Genomic DNA, 18,345 nt, shown 5'->3' with positions numbered 1-18,345 from the left:
GTTCATGAGTCTCTCGAAATTCTCTAAGCTGGAAATAATAATATAGTGTATTTTAATCACTATATAATAGCAAATGAGGACACAGGAAAACAGAAAAAAGCAATACTGCAAAGTGCCCACTGATCGATCTTTATCAGAAAGAATGTCCTCCTCAGCACCTAACAATCCAGAAGAAAAAAGTATCTATTGTCAGGGAAAGTTGCTTAGAGGGAAATAAAAATCCAATGTGTATTATTCGCTTTTGCAATAGCTCATGTTGTAATATAAAAATGTAATTTTAATTGAAGGAGGAAGATAATTATAGCTTAGGAGCCAACTAGTTAATCAACACCACAATCAAAAATATCTGAGGGACAAGCCTTTGGTCCCACACCCAAGAAAAGAGGGTGAACCCAAAAAGTGAGTAAAACAAGTTTCTATTAAAATATGTTCAAGGCACCTGAGCCATTCTGAAAGCAAGCCCTGCAACCAAGAGAAGAGGAGAATTTTGTTACTAATGATTAGTTATTAAGTTTAAATAATTTCTATAGATTTAATAGGAAAACAAGAAATTCTGCACTGCATTATATCTCCAGAAGTAATATTATGCTGGAGAGTGATGCAATGGAATAAAACAGTTAGCATGCATTGCTTAAATGAGTAAATAAATAAATAAATAAATATATACATATATATATATATATATATATATATTCCTTGAACTAATACTAGAGACAGAAAAAAAGAGGTCAGATAAATCCTGCAAATTTGGCAGTGATCCAAGTTATGGCAACCTAGATGATAACAGAAGTGTCATCTAAGGAACAACTGAATAAACTGGTGACCCTTTTGCTTAGAAAATAAAAGGTTTAGAAGGACAAAGTATCCCTCTTCAAATATCTAAAAGACTCCAAAGCTAAGTTCCATGTGGCAAAATGCAAGCTATATTGTGTGGCAGATTTCAGTTCAATATAAAGACAAACTTTTTAGTAATTAGAGCAGCTCAAAATTGAATACCTTGTGAAATAATGAGCTTCCTTTCACTAGAAATATTCAAGTAGAGATTGGAGAGATTGGATTAGGGAGTTCTGCTCAGTGTTGAATATTTTTAACAAGAGAAGCAAGAAGGGAACTAACATTTGTGAGTATCTGCCATTTGCAAACACTTTTTATGTGCTATCTGAATTGGTAGCCTCAAACTTATAAATTGGACATGATTTCTCATATGAAGATGCTAAGACTTCACTTACCCAGCAAGAGGAAGAGTTAGGATTTAAAACCTGGTAATGTCCTCTAAAGTCCTTTGCAAATTCTTTCCTGGTTGACATCATGGCAGTGAATGTATAAGTTGTCTAGATAATTCCATTCTGATAATTTCTGTCAATTTATCTAGTCTGGTATTATTCCTGTCAAAATAGCCAGGGACTTTAGGTCAAAAGATCATATTTGCTTTCCCCATGACATCAAACTCAAAAGATAAACCATCCTTTAGGTCCTTTCCAGCTGAATTCTGTAATTTTGATGGCCAGAATCCCTAACAACCCATCTAAACTAGACAGGGCAGAGTTTTACCTCACAAGGATCCAATCTAGGCCACCGGTTGTTACTTCCTGCATTAATGTCATTAAGAAAAGTCCTAAAGTCAGTCTAGGTTCAGCAGCACAGAGTGTCACTACCAATTAGTAATGTCTGCCACGAATACAGGACAGAAGAGGGGTAGCAAGCATGCTTTGTGCTTGTCATCTCTAATCTACACATTTCCTAAAACTATTTTTCATCATCAGTTCTTGAGCCTATACAAGCTCTATATTCTTTACCAACTAACTGTTGAAAGTAATGCTTACTGATAGTATTCCTAATGGAGGATATGGGAATACATGAGGCAGACAGAAGCGCTGCCCACAAGACTGATTATCAAGAGGGTTTTTTAAAAATATAGATTAGAACGACTTTGAAAAATTTTCTACAGCCTAGAATCGGTTCCTCTCAGCCTTTCATGTCCAGAAACTTGACTTTATCAGTATACCCAAAGGTGACCTGGCACTTGATGACAGACTGACAATGATTGTATTCATACAATACTAATGTATAGATTAGAATTCCAGTTTATTAATTAACAATAAGGGACATTTCTTTCCAGATGTTCAAGATAAACATCAGAAAGATGTTCTTTCCTGATCACTCACTTTCCTGCTAAAGGCTTACTTTGTAGGATGAATTAGGGATCATAAAGTTGCTGCATAAGCACAGATTCAAGCAGAGGTTTGAGGAACACTTCCTCCAGATCTTACTGAGGCCAGGTGAAACATCTTTGCCCCACACTAGGCAATTCCTCTCTAGTGGCTGGATTGTCCATGTGCCCAAATTTAGCATCTATCTGCCTAAGATGAAGCCAAAGGCACCTTCTCTGAATTCCCCTTTTGATATTCTCTGATGACCACACTCCTTACCCAGGTGTTGACTCCGGGAGATAGATTATATTTTGGTTTTATTAGTTCAGTTAGGAAGGCAACTATATTTTCCTTTTCTCCCAAGTTCATGGGGATACCTCAATGTCATATCCATATTTATAGCTGTAACCACCTCTTTCAAGTATCAGAGGGCAGCCCCTGAGTTCATGGTACATGGAAATGAAGTCTATCATTCTAAAAGCACAAGGGAGAATGATACACACCTTCCAAGCTCAATGCCCATTCACCACAATGACTCTTCTAAAAAATACAGAAATTTTTTCAGTCATTTTTTAATGATACCACATATCTGTTCTTTATGAAAAGTTCCCTATGATAAAGGTTAAATTAGTCATCCAACAGGTGGTTTCCTACATCACTGAGGCTTCACTCTCTCTTGGATCACTATTATTTCTGATTACTCTTTCTTTCCAGGTATCTAAGAGCTATCTCACTTCTTGGCTCCCTAAGTTTTCTCCTTTTTTTTTTTTGTTTGTTTGTTTGTTTCCCAGAAGTTCTAAGGAGCTCCAAAATTCTACTTGCTTCTGTTTCCAAGTGCATTCTACATCCAACAATCTTGTATTCACTCCACCCTTGCTTCCCTCTTCACCATCCTTTTGTCTTTTACGCCCACGCGGGATGCTGTAGCAATAGAAGACACAGATGGCGTCATTCCATCACCATCCTCTCCTTCCCTAGTGACAGATGGTTTGGCTTCTGGGCCTAAACTGTCCAGAAAATTCTTGCTTTCAGATCTTCAAGGATCTTGTGGCCAATATCATGGACATTTTTCTAGACCTCATTTTCCTTGATCTCTGTGCAGAATTTGAAACTCAAGACCTGGAAGAACTTCTAGGAGGTTCTGTAGACTCCACCAGGTGAATCACCCATGCTTCAACCCATGCTGTGATTCCCTAAGGCTTTTCCAGCCTTCCAGATGACTCCCATTCACTCCCTTTACCAAGTACTTGCTTTTCCTCTGTGCTAAGCCTAATTCTGAGGGTTTCCTCAACTTCCAGTCTTAACCTTCTGCTCTTCTCTACATTAAAAATGCAGTTGTTCTCAAGCCTTTGACTATCATCTCAATATTGATGATCCCTAAGCCTTAAGCTCTCTCCTAAATTCTTATATAAATTTCCTTTAAAGGAAATTAAAATTTTCCTTTAATCTGTGCAAATTCATGTCATGTTATATAATTCACAAACTATAAAGAATGAGAATCTGTATGTATTTTAGTTAGTAGCTTTGAGAGAATTCACTCCCCAATACTTATACGGTCTTTCCAGAAGCCATAACAGCCATATTGAAAGCCCTCGTCCTACTTGACATCTCTGAACCATTGATATCTTTGACGCTGTTGACCACTCCATCTTCTTGAAATTCTCCTCTTCCTCTCCTTGGCTTTCTTGAAACTTCTGTCTCTTGGTTTTCTCTTTTTTTCTTTGTTACCTTTCAATCTCTTTTGTTTCTCCTTAAGTGTTACAGTTCCTCGAGGTTTTATTCTTGGTCCTCATTTCTACCCGTTCTCCCTGGGAAATCTCATCCCATTCCACGGTTGCTCTTTGCCACTAAAACTTCCAAATCTAGCCACAGTTTCTGAATCCCAGAACTCACATTGCAAATACCCATGGAATATCTATACCTGGGTGTTGACAGGTGCTTCATCCCTAATCTTTGTTATCCTGGACTCATTATCTTTCCTACAAAACCTGCTCCTCCTTTGCTTTCCCATATTAGTTAATGGCACTCCCCACAGTCCAAAACTGGAGACCTCTTGTCATTTGTTTCCTCCCTCTCCTTCATCAACCTGTAACTAGTCAATAGTCAAATGCCTCCATTTCTATCTTCTAACTTCCCCTTCTTACCAACCCACTGCAACTTTCTTGAAGTTGTCATTGTCTCTTACACTCCTCACAGACCCTTGCAAATTCTCTTTTCTCATCTCCCTGCCTCCAGTTTCCCTCCAGTCCATAGAGTACACTGCCGATAATGTTATCTTTTTAAAATTAAGAGCATGTTCATCCGCTGCTTAGCAACCTTCAATGGTCCACCCCCTGACTATGGAACCAAGTCCAAATTCCTTAGAATGACATTAAAGATCCTTCCCCATCTGCCCCCAACCTATTTTTCCAGGCTTATCTCTTGGCACTCACTCATACAAATTTTATGCCCTAGCCAAACCAAACTTTTCACAGTTCTTCAAATATGTCATGCATGTTTACACCTCCTTTATATATGCTGGTCCCTCTGCCTAGAAAAATTTTTTCCCCACTCATTTTTTTAAGACACCATTCAAATGAATTTCCCTAAGTCCTCCAGGCTGGTTTCTCTTTTTTGGGTGCTTCATATGTTTTATATAAATCTTTATTATTAAACTTTTCATCCTATTTTGCAATTATTTTTGTATTACCCCCTACCCTCTGCCCCCAAGATATGGCTTCCTTTAGAGCAAAGACCACATCTTACCTATCTTTACATCCTCAGGACCCATGTAAAATTTCTGGTTTATAATACATGGTCAGTGCACAAAAGTGGGGAAATCGGAGCCAGGGCACTTCCCCTTCCTTCCAGGTGGGGAAAAAAGACCTACAGACAAAAACAAACAAAAAACCTTGTTTCCCTCTTTCCTAATTCAGCTGATCTAATAGTCAAATTGTATTTATTGAAAGAATACAGAAAAGTCTTTTCTCCAAAATTTTCATCATCACACTGCCTGAAATTTCACTTAGATAAAAGGTACATTTTTAATGTAAATAGTTTTGGTGACTACTTCTCCACCCCTACCCACCTTTGTTGGTAAGTAACACCTTAGACTGAATTAGACTAACCAGATAGTTATCTTCTTAACACCTGTTCCCACACAAGCTGAAAAGTTTCAGAAGGGAAGGAGAAGTTAGGGAAATGGAACCTATCAGGGGAGGACAAACTCAACTGGGATGCAGCTCTAGGGTACTGGGGAGCAACTTCAGAGCACAGGGTTACTAAGGGAGGTGGGAGAGGAAGAGGGCAGCAAAACGAAGGTCCAGATTCAATGATGGAAACGTCAGTAGGTTCTGCTTCTTCTATTCCTCCCAAGAGATGGGGAAACACCCTCTCTCACACTCAGCAAAAGCAGCCCCACCGCTGCACGCATGCTTGGCTCTTCAGGGGAAGAACTCATCTGCCATTGTTACTTAACTCCTGCTGACTCTTGTAACCTAACTATTGTTCTCACCTACTGCCCTCATTACCCTGCTTTTCATTTAGTGAAGAGGCCAGGGAGAGAGAGGTGAGCTGGTTTCTGCAGTCCCAAGACATAGGGTGTCATGGAGGATTAGATCTCCTCTTATTCTATTACCTGATCACACCTGAGATCTTCTTTCTTCCTACCTTAACTGCAGCAGTGAGCAGGCTTTCTGCGAGGAAGATTGGAAGAAAGAAGCCCAGAAAGTTTCCATAGAGTGAATACAACATGTATCCAGAAACCTGTGTCAATACACCTTAAAGAAACCAAAGCCAAGGGCTGTTCATGAGGATGCCCCACTCATATTAAATGTGTGACTTTTGTTGTGGTTTCGGAAAACTAACCGTACAGAGCACCCAAGTTTTTCCAGACCTGTTCTCCTGGCTTCCTTTGATTCTAGAAGCCATTGATATTCTTCTAGTAAATTCCTTTGTTTAAGGCAAACAGTCTGTTATGACTGCCATGAGTAGCTACACTGTGAAGGCTACCTGGAGCATCCTGGAACAGTTGCTCAATTCCATCTCCATTCTCCCACCCATTATACATACGTCCACTTTTACCTCCACACTGGTAAGCACCAGCTTACACCTAGCACGATGCTAAGTATCAAGAAAGAAACATGAATAATATGGGGCGTCTACCTTCAAAGAGTTTACACCTTGATAAGTATTTATTAACCATGGCATTGCAATTATTCATTTTCCTATTAACTTCCTGGAGGACAAAAACTTTATACAAGTCCTACCATACTGCAGAGTCTGAGCAGGGAACAGCTTGCTCAATGGACACATTGAAATTTTAGATTGAAATCTAAAAGAGTTTAATAAAAGGACTATTTGCAAAAGTGTGGGCATGATGTAGGGAAACCACCGGGAGTAGCTTATGACCCCCACGTGCAGAGGGATGAAGGGAGGTGAGTTAGAAAGGGAAAGTTATATAAAGAAGGCCACCTTGAGAGGAGCTGTGCATTTTATGAAAGGTCACAGCCAACATGTAGGAGATGCCAGGGGAATAAACACCCCAAACTCATCCTCTTACCTCCCTCCAGTTTCCTGATTGGGTCCCCTCTGGGCAAAGATAATGAAGGACAGAAGGCAGCTATCCTCCTGGAGCAGAGAGCAGGATGAAAAAAGTTGGAAAGTGGATCTGGAGGTCAAATGGCTTTGTAGGGTCAGCACTCAATACCCATTTGATGAGATTGGTTCAAGATGGCGGAGTAGAAGGACGTGCACTAACTCCCTCTTGCAAGAGCACCGGAATCACAACTAACTGCTGAACAACCATTGACAGAAAGACACTGGAACTCACCAAAAAAGATGTCCCACAACCAAAGACAAAGGAGAAGCCAAAATGAGATGGTAGTAGGGGCACAATCACAATAAAATCAAATCCCATAACTGCTCGATGGGTGACTCACAAACTGGAGAACACTTATACCACAGAAGTTCACCCAGTAGAGTGAAGGTTCTGAGCCCCATGTCAGGTTTCCCAACCTGGGGGTTCGACAATGGGAGGAGGAATTCCTAGAGAATCAGACTTTGAAGGCTAGTGGGATTTGATTGCAGGACTTCGACAGGACTGGGGGAAACAGAGACTCCACTCTTGGAGGGCACACACAAGGCAGTGTGTGCATCGGGACCCAGGGGAAGGAGCATTGACCCCATAGGAGACTGAACCAGACCTACCTGCTGGTGTTGGAGGGTCTCCTGCAGAGGCGGTGGCGGGGTGGGGGGGGTGGCTGTGGCTCACCATGGGGACAGGGACACTGGTAGTGGAAGTTCTGGGAAGTTCTCCTTGGAGTGAGCCCTCCTGGAGTCCACCATTGGCCCCACCAAACAGCCAGGTAGGCTGCAGTGTTGGGTCGCCTCAGGCCAAACAACCAACAGGGAGGGAACCCAGCCCCACCCATCAGCAGACAAGCAGATTAAAGTTTTACTGAGCTCTGCCTACCAGAACAACACCCAGCTCTACCCACCACCAGTCCCTCCCATCCGGAAGCTTGCACAAGCCTCTTAGATTAGCCTCATCCACCAGAGGGCAGACAGCAGAAGCAAAAAGAACTACAATCCTGCAGCCTGTGGAAGGAAAACCACATTCACAGAAAGATAGACAAAATGAAAAGGCAGAGGACTATGTACCAGATGAAGGAACAAAGTAAAACCCCAGAAAAACAACTAAATGAAGTGGAGATAGGCAAACTTCCTGAAAAAGAATTCAGAATAATGATAGCGCAGATGATCGAGGACCTCAGAAAAAGAATGGAGGCAAACATCAAGATGCAAGAAATGTTTAACAAAGACCTAGAAGAATTAAACAACAAACCCCTAGAAGAATTAAAGAACAAACAAACAGAGATGAACAATACAATAACTGAAACGAAAAATACACTAGAAGGAATCAATAGCAGAATGGCTGAGGCAGAAGAACGGATAAGTGACCTGGAAGACAGAATGGTGGAATTCACTGCTGCAGAACAGAATAAGGAAAAAAGAATGAAAAGAAATGAAGACAGCCTAAGAGACCTCTGGGACAACATTAAATGCACCAACATTCACATTAAAGGGGTCCCAGAGGGAGAAGAGAGAGAGAAAGGACCAGAGGAAATATTTGAAGAGATTATAGTTGAAAACTCCCCTAACATGGGAAAGGAAATAGCCAACCACGTGCAGGAAGCGCAGCGAGTCCCATACAGGATAAACCTAAGGAGAAACATGCCAAGACACATAGTAATCAAACTAAGAAAAATTATTGAAACCAAAAAGGGAAAAATGACAAATAACATACAAGGGAACTCCCATAAGGTTAACAGCTGATTTCTCAGCAGTAACTCTACAAGCCAGAAGGCAGTGGCATGACGTATTTAAAGTGATGAAAGGGAAGAAACTACAACCAAGATTACTCTACCCGGCAAGGATCACATTCAGATTTGACAGAGAAATCAAAAGCTTTACAAACAAGCAAAAGCTAAGAGAATTCAGCACCACCACACCAGCTCTACAACAAATGCTAAAGGAACTTCTCTAAGTGGGAAAAACAAGAGAAGAAAAGGAACTACAAAAAAAAAAAAAACCCATAACAATTAAGAGTATGGTAATAGGAACATACATATTGATAATTACCTTAAATGGGAATGGATTAAATGCTCCAACCAAAAGACACAGGCTCACTGAATGGTTACAAAAACAAGACCCATATATATGCTGTCTACAAGAGACCCACTTCAGACCTAGGGACACATACAGACTGAAAGTGAGGGGATGGAAAAAGATATCCCATGCAAATGGAAATCAGAAGAAAGCTGGAGTAGCAATACTCATATCAGATGAAAGAGACTTTAAAATAAAGAATGTTACAAGAGACAAGGAAGGACACTACATAATGATCAAGGGATCAATCCAAGAAGAATATATAACAATTATAAATATATATGCACCCAACATAGGAGCACCTCAATACAAAAGGCAACTGCTAACAGCCATAAAAGAGGAAATCGACAGTAACACAATAATAGTGGGGGACTTTAACACCTCACTTACACCAATGGACAGATCATCCAGACAAAATTAATAAGGAAACACAAGCTTTAAAGGACACAATACGGCAGATAGATTTAATTGATATTTATAGACATTCCATCCAAAAACAGCAGATTACACTTTCTTCTCAAGTGCACACAGAACCTTCTCCAGGATAGATCATATCTTGGGTCACAAATCAAGCCTCGGTAAATTTAAGAAAATTGAAATCATACTAAGCATGTTTTCCAACCACAACGCTATGAGATTAGAAATCAATTACAGGGAAAAAAGCGTAAAAAAAGCAAACACATGGAGACTAAACAATACATTACTAAATAACCAAGAGATCACTGAAGAAACCAAAGAGGAAATCAAAAAATACCTAGAGACAAATGACAACGAAAACACGATGATCCAAAACCTATGGGATGCAGCAAAAGCAGTTCTAAGAGGGAAGTTAATAGCAATACAAGCCTACCCCAAGAAACAAGAAAAATCTCAAATAAACAGTCTAACCTTACACCTATAGGAACTAGAGAAAGAACAAACAAAACCCAAAGTTAATAGAAGGAAAGACATCATAAAGATCAGTGCAGAAATAAATGAAATAGAAACAAAGAAAACAATAGCAAAGATCAATACAACTAAAAGGTGCTTCTTTGAGAAGATAAACAAAATTGATAAACCATTAGCCAGACTCATCAAGGAAAAGAGGGAGAGGACTCAAATCAATAAATTAGAAATGAAAAAGGAGAAGTTACAACACACACCACAGAAATACAAAGCATCATAAGAGACTACTACAAGTAACTCTATGCCAATAAAACGCACAACCTGGAAGAAATGGACAAATTCTTAGAAGAGCACAACCTTCCGAGACTGAACCAGGAGGAAATAGAAAATATGAACGGACCAATCACAAGTAATGAAATTGAAACTGATTAAAAATCTTCCAACAAACAAAAGTCCAGGGCCAGATGGCTTCACAGGTGAATTCTATCAAATATTTAGAGAAGAGCTAACACCTATCCTTCTCAAACTCTTCCAAAAAATTACGGGGGGAAGGAACACTCCCCAACTCATTCTATGAGGTCACCATCACCCTGATACCAAAACCAGACAAAGATACTACAAAAAAAGAAAATTACAGGCCACTATCACTGATGAATATAGATGCAAAAATCCTCAACAAAATACTAGCAAACAGAATCCAACAACACATTAAAAGGATCATACACCATGATCAAGTGGGATTTATCCCAGGGATGCAAGGATTCTTCAATATATGCAAATCAATCAATGTGATACACCATAATAACAAATTGATGAATAAAAACCATATGATCATCTCAATAGATGCAGAAAAAGCTTTTGATAAAATTCAACACCCATTTATGATAAAAAGTCTCCAGAAAGTGGGCATAGAGGGTACCTACCTCAAAATAATAAAAGCCATATATGACAAACCCACAGCAAACATCATTCTCAATGGTGAAAAACTGAAAGCATTTCCTCTAAGATCAGGACAAGACAAGGATGTCCACTCTTGCCACTATTATTCAACATAGTACTGGAAGTCCTAGCCACAGTAATGAGAGAAGAAAAAGAGATAAAAGGAATAAAAACTGGAAAAGAAGAAGTAAAACTGCCATTGTTTGCCGATGACATGATACTATACGTAGATAATTCTAAAGATGCCACCAGAAAACTACTAGAACTAATCAATGAATTTGGTAAAGTAGCAGGATAAAAAATTAATGCACAGAAATCAGATGGCCAAGAAGCACATGAAAAGCTGCTCAACATCACTAACTATTAGAGAAATGCAAATCAAAACTACAATGAGGTATCACCTCACACCAGTTAGAATGGGCATCATCAGAAACTCTACAAACAACAAATGCTGGAGAGGGTGTGGAGAAAAGGGAACCCTCTTGCACTGTTGGTGGGAATGTAAATGGATACAGTCACTATGGAGAACAGTACAGAGGTTCCTTAAAAAACTAAATATAGAATTACCATATGACCCAGCAATCCCACTACTGGGCATACACCCAGAGAAAACCATAATTCAAAAAGACACATGCACCCCGATGTTCATTGCAGCACTATTTACAATAGCCCAGTCATGGAAACAACCTAAATGCCCATCGACAGACGAATGGATAAAGAAGATGTGGTATGTATATACAATGGAATATTACTCAGCCATAAAAAGGAATGAAATTGGGTCATTTGTAGAGACGTGGACGGATCTAGACTGTCATACAGAGTCACGTAAGTCAGAAAGAGAAAAAAAATTATCGTATATTAAGGCATACATGTGGAACCTAGAAAAATGGTACAGATGAACCAGTTTGCAAGGCAGAAATAGAGACACAGATGTAGAGAACAAACGTATGGACACCAAGGGGGGAAAGTGGTGGAGGGGTGGTGGTAGTGGGATGAATTGGGAGATTGGGATTGACATATATACACTAATATATATAAAATAGATAACTAATAAGAACCTGCTGTATAAAAAATAAATAGAATAAAATTCAAAAATTCAAAAAAAAATACCCATTTGCTGAATTAGATTATTATTACTATATGTCTGCAGACAATTTCTAGTTTCTCTTTTCTCGTTTTATTGGTTCTCAAATTGCTATATTAGTGTTTTCATTGAGAGTTTTCCTGATACATGCAAGTTTAATTCTCTTCTTCCTCTCTGCTACAGAAACAGATATATGTCAAAGACAACTATCCTGAATCTAAATTCCCAATAATCAGTGTCTACTCTTGAAACCTGATGAAAGCTGAGACTATTCTGTCTTTCCATGCATTTTCACCCCGTCCATCCTGTGCATCTAAATATAACAAAAGCATGGGCTCTCAGGGCCATGGAAAGCTGGCATAGAAAAGGCAGAACAAGCCCCATGCTGTGGGGATGGGGTGCAGTGGACTGAAGTGGAGATCCTGGCACAAGGGAACAGGGTAGTGTAGAGCTTCCACTTAGGTCATTTGGCAATCTTAAGTAGATTGGGAGATAAGACAGGAAAAAGAAACGGCAGAGAGAGAGTCTGAAGAAGAGGAAAGTTCCTGAAATTCAGAGCAGGCTCCAGGGACAGAAGTCTGAGAACCGGGCATGGAAGCAGGAAGAGATCTGTGTGTGGAATAAGCAATAAGAAAGTTCATGCCTTCTCTTCAGTCTACTCCCCCACATGCATTCAAAAAGAATGCTTAGCCTGAAAAGTTGCCCTTTTAAGCGGGCAACTGTGATTTCAACAGACTTCTGCCCAAAATAACCTCTCTTCTCCTCACCAATAACTGAAATTCCTATTACAAGGAACCATCTCTTATTTCACAACTGAAGAAGAAGTTCAAAATGCAAATGCTAGGGTGCCTGGAACAACACACAGTGAATAAGGCTGTATTTCTGTTAATGTAAATGAACAACATCATATCTTTTCTTTAGACGGCAAAAAAAAAAAGTTAAAACACAAGATAGCTCATGGCTTCAGATGAAAGGCAGAGAGAGATTTCGACCTAGAGAAGAAAAGAGCAACGAAAGAAGAGAGTAGAAATGTCAAGGACAAACTTTAACAACTCCACAATTTTGTCCAAGGGCAAATACATGACAATTGTCAAAAATCGAGGGCCCGTAATTGTCCCGTAAGAGTCCCTGACACACACTTAGCATTCAATAAATATTTCTTGAGTGAATGTGCGGTATAATTAGGTATAATTGAGTTTCAGAGACCACTATGAGCTAAAGTGGGGGAGTAAGAGGGAAAAGAAAGAAAGTGAACGAGCATTTATTGAGTGCCTACTATGTGCCAGGCACTATTACTTGTTTCTTATTCATTTTCCTAACACCTTTTGGAAGTTTCACAGATAAGGAAACTGAGACTCAGAGAAGATAACTAATACTTATCCAAGCTGGAAAACAGTAAGCCAGGACTCAAACACAGATCTGTTTAACTCCAAAGTATATGCACTACTCCACATGGACTCCCTGGAAAGGGACTAGTAGTTGGCTTGAAAAGCTACATAGAAGAAGTGGCGGGGGGGGGGGGGGGGGGGGGGGGCCAGGCGGAGTCAAGATTGCGGACTAGGAGGATGCGGAATTCGCGTCTCTGCACAACTAGGGCACCTACGAGGCACCAGTGGGGGACCACGAACACCTAAGGGGACAGGGGGAACCCCCAGTGACCAGGTAGGATGTGGGGCGTGGGGGGGGGGGCAGTGAGGGGGGAGGAGAAGTGGAGGCGGGATGGGACCGGTGCCCCTGAGGGGCGGCTGGGGGAGGGGAAGGAATCCCACTCCCGAAGGGGGAAATTGGGGGACCATTGGGAGGGCAGAGGATCAAAAGGGAGCGTGGCCACGTTTCCCCCGCCCACTTGGGCTCCCAGAAGCCTGCTGGGATCCCAGGCCTGATCCTCTGCTCACCTAGGCCCCCTCCAGCCGCGCAGGTCCTGAGGGAGTGGGAGGGAGGGAAGGGGGAGCGAAAGTAAAGGCTGGACCTACAGGACCGGCACTCCTGAGGGGCGGCTGGGGGAGGCGAGGAGTTCCTGCACCCAGCCAGGTCCACCCACGGGTAGGGGTCCTGCAGGGACAGGGGAGACCCTGGGGGAGACCCTTGCAGGGGCGGGCACAGAGGAAAGGAAAGGAACACAGCCAGTGCTTTCCCTGTCCGCTTAGGCGCTGTTGGGCTCCCGGGCCTAATCCTCTGCCCTCAGAGCCTCCCTCCTACCGTGCAGAGCCCAAGCCCCGCCCCTACACCCCTACCCAGGGCCCTACCCCTACACTCGGGGACCCCCTGGGAGACCCCCTCCAACCGCACTGAGCCTAAACCCCACCCACACCCCCTCACCCAGGGCCTTACCTCCAAACTCCTGTAAGAAATACATTTGTGCTTTTCTTTAAAGAAGGGTTTTTGCATTGTTTGAGTTTTACTTTTCTACCTGACCGTAAGATAACTATATATACTGAAAGGAACCACACTGAATCTCAAGGCTCATTCTGGCCTGACTCACCAGTTTGATGCTGTGTATCCTTGAACAGTCCTTTTCTTCAGTTTCCTCATCTTTAAATAAGAGGAAGGAAACCTCTCTTCCTAATTCCCAGATTCATTGTAAGGTTCAAATAAGATAATATACAAGAAATCCCTTTGGAAGTTGTAAATCTTGATATAAATGTAAGGAAATTTGGTCTTTATATTCATTGTGCTCTGGACTTTGAAAATATAAATGTTGAGGTTTCTTCTTAACAGGGGTTTAATAATTTCCAGCTGAGGGCATGTGCGACGCGGACCGAAGTCAGCCCCAAGAAACACCCATTTGCAGGTGAGCGCTGCCCCCTGGTGGAAATAGAAAGGCGGGGCAGGTGCGGTTAACCACGTGGGATCGCCCGGGGTGACGCCTCCTGAAAAGGAGAAACCACTTAAACTTACGCATTTAAAAAAAAAACTTCTTTCCTTTTTTGCCACACAGTGTTCCTTTGGAAATATTTTCTTTACATATGCAGAATGTAGACCTGTTACACCAATTACCTGTCTAATTATTGTTATTTACGGTTAATGATCAAGCATTGAAGAGAGTCACAGTTTTTAATATATTTTAATATCCTAATTCTTTGATATTTCAATTTTAATAATTCAACAACTTGATTAAAAGATAATTTTACAATCCATGCAGCATTTTAAAACTGTTGATGGCAATATATAAAGCAGGTACTCATTAATTACTTATATCTGAAATATGCTCACAATAGCAGACTTTCAAGGTCACCTTGAAAATATGCCACGTCTTCACCTGGCAGAGCCCTGGTGACTCTGAGCAATTTGTTTAATATTCCTGGGTCTTAGTTGCCTCATCAATAAAGGGGCTGAAATAGGTGATGTTTAAGGCCCTTTGCAGCTCTGAAAAGATCCTACAACTTTGCCCAGAAAATGCATTTAAAGGCCATGTCGATGCCAGCTTCAGCGCCAGCTAACCAGGCTTCAGGTTGCTTGTGCCAACAGAGTGCCAGGAGACACCCTGACTGTCCTGGTGGCAAAACAACTTCATAGCTGTCTCCGCCACAGAACCTGAACCTGTCAAGTCCAGCCAACTCCCTCCTGCTCCTCCTTTTCCCATCCTCCCCACCTCCTTCACCCCACTCTCCTGCCACTGCCTCAAGAGGAGGCTTCTCAGGTCATTTCTTGCCCACCTCTCCTTCCTTCTCAGCTTGACCTCCCCAGACCATCCACACACACACCAGTCTGTACCACAACAACCACAACAGGACAATAATGGCTGCTCTTCACTGACAGCTTTTCATTTGCCAGGCATTAGTGCTAAGCATGGTCTCCTTTAGTGTCTCAACAAAATTACGAGGTGGAAACTCTTTTTATCCACATTTTTGACAACTCCCCGAACCCTTTCTGCAGGCTTCCCTGCAGAAGGGTTCAACTGAAAAGATATTTTTTATAGCATTACACTTAACGTGCCTTTCTTCCGAATTGGCCTAGCAAATGTTTCTATTGGAAACTGATCGTTCAGCCTCTATGTCCATCGCCATCTCCTCTCCCTCCTCTCTCTTCTCCTCCATCTCCCCTTCCACCACTCTCCCCATTCTCCCACTCCACTTCCACGTATCTAATATATGGACTTCTAATATATGGACTGTATTTTCTAGATCCCCAGCGCCACATCCAGCGTCATGTCATCTCATTCTTAAGCTAAAACTCTTCTTTGGAGGCTGATGCTATCCTACCACACCCTCCTGTCACCCAAGGACTTTGGCACCTGGCTCACAGTTCACTTCTCTCCCATCTCTTGCCATCACGGGAGACATCGTGGCTATGTAGATGGCCCATTTAACACCATCAGCTACCAGTCTAATAGCTGCTACCTTCCTACTCCAATGACTTTCACATCAGTCCATTTCTGACCTCTTATTCCAGCGACTGTTGGGTCCAGGCCCCATGGCTACTCACTGAACTTTGTCAAGATTTGGGGTTGTATCTCCTTTAAAATGCTAAACTCTGGCTTCCTCTGTCCAACTTTAACCCACCGTCCTTCACCTCTATCAATCTCCTACTCACATTCAACCTGCTCTATATCCTCGTAAAGATGCCCAATGACTCAACCTTTGTCTTTCCTCAGTGTATCTGTCCCTCTGTCCTTACTTCCTTCTCTATTTATGACCGCATGGTCAATCACCTCACCCATTTTCTCAAGAGCACCAGAAACTTCTTTGTTACTTTTTCCTTCTTCTGAACCTGTCTTCACATCCCAAGTGCACATCAGCCTGATCCTCACCTCCTCTCTACCTGCACCAAGATAACATCCAAATATGCATTTGAATGTCATTACAAATGAGAGCTGGGCCCTCATTTCTTCATGACAATCCCTTTGCTCATTGCTAGTCAGGTATTTTTCCAGTTCCACGTACTTATTCTAAACATTCACACTTCCTATCACACTTATCTTCATATGAGACATTCCACCAACCCCTAAAACTCAGCTGGACCAAACCTAAACTCAGTATCTGCCTCCTCCTAGATTCCCTATCTCAGTTAGTATTATAGGCTTCCCAGCATCTGAAATCAATTACCTAAGAGTCATCCCCAACTCTTCCTTCTTGCTTATTCTCCAAATTCAATCAATGACCATATCCTTTCAACTTCTTTCCATCCCACTGCCCTCATCCTTCCCACCGGGACCATTGTCTTAACCTTGTAACTGGCCTTCTTTTTTCATTTTAACCTGATTGTGTTGCCTGGGACTTCCCTGGTGGTGCCGTGGTTGAGAATCTGCCTGCCAATGCAGGGGACACGGGTTCGAGCCCTGGTCTGGGAAGATCCCACATGCTGCAGAGCAACTAGGCCCGTGAGCCACTACTGAGCCTGCGCGTCTGGAGCCTGTGCTCCGCAACAAGAGAGGCCGTGATAGTGAGAGGCCCGCGCACCGCGTTGAAGAGTGGCCCCCGCTCGCCACAACCAGAGAAAGCCCTTGCACAGAAACGAAGACCCAACACAGCCAAAAAAACAAAAATCAATAAATAAATAATTAAAAAGGGGTATATTTATAGACAGTACTGAGAGAACATGGATTTTAATTTTTAAATTATCAAGATTATAATTTTCATTTTAAAACTTGTTTTACCACATCTGCCTGTCACATACACATACAAACACACATACAAAAAAGCTCTGTCTTTTGCAAAGAAATAAACTAATACAAAATATAAAATATCCAGTGATAATTTTTAAATTGCTCCAAAGGGGCAGAATTTAAGGAGAAAACACTGTGTAAGGAATCCTGAAAACTAGAAGATCCACGTTCTTCACTGATAAACTTCATCTCTTCAGGTGTGAAATCCTCAGCTAGGATCTCTTCCAGGTAAGTGGGTGGTGAGGGACACCCTCAGTGAGGGCGATGACCTGGAGCAAAGTGTGTCAGCCCTGTGCTTACTCTGACGTAATGAAATGAGCTTTGGGCAGAGTCAAGAGACCCCAGGTTCTAATCCTGGTTCTTGTACCAACAAATTGTATTACATAAAGGAAAACATAACTTTCGAGCTTCAGTTTCCTTCTCTGTAAAATTTCCTGACCGCCTCTCACGTCGCTCATAAGCATTTGCTTACACTCTAATACGTAGGCTGAAGGGTTGAAAACCACAAAAGTGATGTAGAAATGCAAGCATGAATAGCAGAAGAGATTAGACAAGAAAATGATTTCTTATTTAAAGAGGCAAAAAGTCTTGAATCTGTTGAGTCATTAGAACAAACTTGAAAAATGACACGATGCCAATTAGGGATAGTGGTGTAAGTGTAAGTATAGGTTTCCATGGTGATAAACACTCCTACAGTTAAGGCAGTGTCATGATGTAATGACTGGGATCTACAACAGCAGGCTTTTCCTAGGTGAAAAACATACCATTTGGAACCTCAGTTATCAGAATACAGTATAAACAAGCTGCTGATTCGAAAATCAAAATCAATAGAGATTTGGTCCAGCCAGAGATTACAGCAAATATTCAGTAATTGAAGAATTAATGAGTCAAGCAAGAAACCTATACTCCTCAACCTCTTTCCTATAGGTAATAGTTTTGTGGGATTTTTAAAATAAAACCTAATGCATCGCAACATATACATAATCTTGCCTTCTATTTTTTTAGGTAACTGCTGCTAGTGATCAAATTTTGGG

The 18,345-nt window shown here is 41.5% G+C and overlaps 1 long non-coding RNA gene across 15 annotated transcripts in view; it reads right to left on the bottom strand.

The window, feature by feature from the left end:
* The window catches only part of LOC309619297, a 388,116-nt gene that overhangs the window by 307,569 nt on the left and 62,202 nt on the right, over window positions 1-18,345 (bottom strand). Inside the window, exon 7 of one of the 15 annotated variants that reach the window (XR_014238868.1) lies at window positions 4,896-5,015. The exons of the other annotated variants lie outside the window; for them this stretch is intronic. This is a non-coding gene — a long non-coding RNA (uncharacterized lncRNA). The remainder of the gene's footprint in view (window positions 1-4,895; window positions 5,016-18,345) is intronic. 15 annotated transcript variants of the gene reach the window in all.

The sequence above is a fragment of the Balaenoptera borealis genome, assembly GCF_965194805.1.
Source record: "Balaenoptera borealis genome assembly, chromosome: 20".
NCBI lineage: Eukaryota > Metazoa > Chordata > Mammalia > Artiodactyla > Balaenopteridae > Balaenoptera > Balaenoptera borealis.
This window is presented reverse-complemented; position numbering and strand designations above follow the sequence as displayed.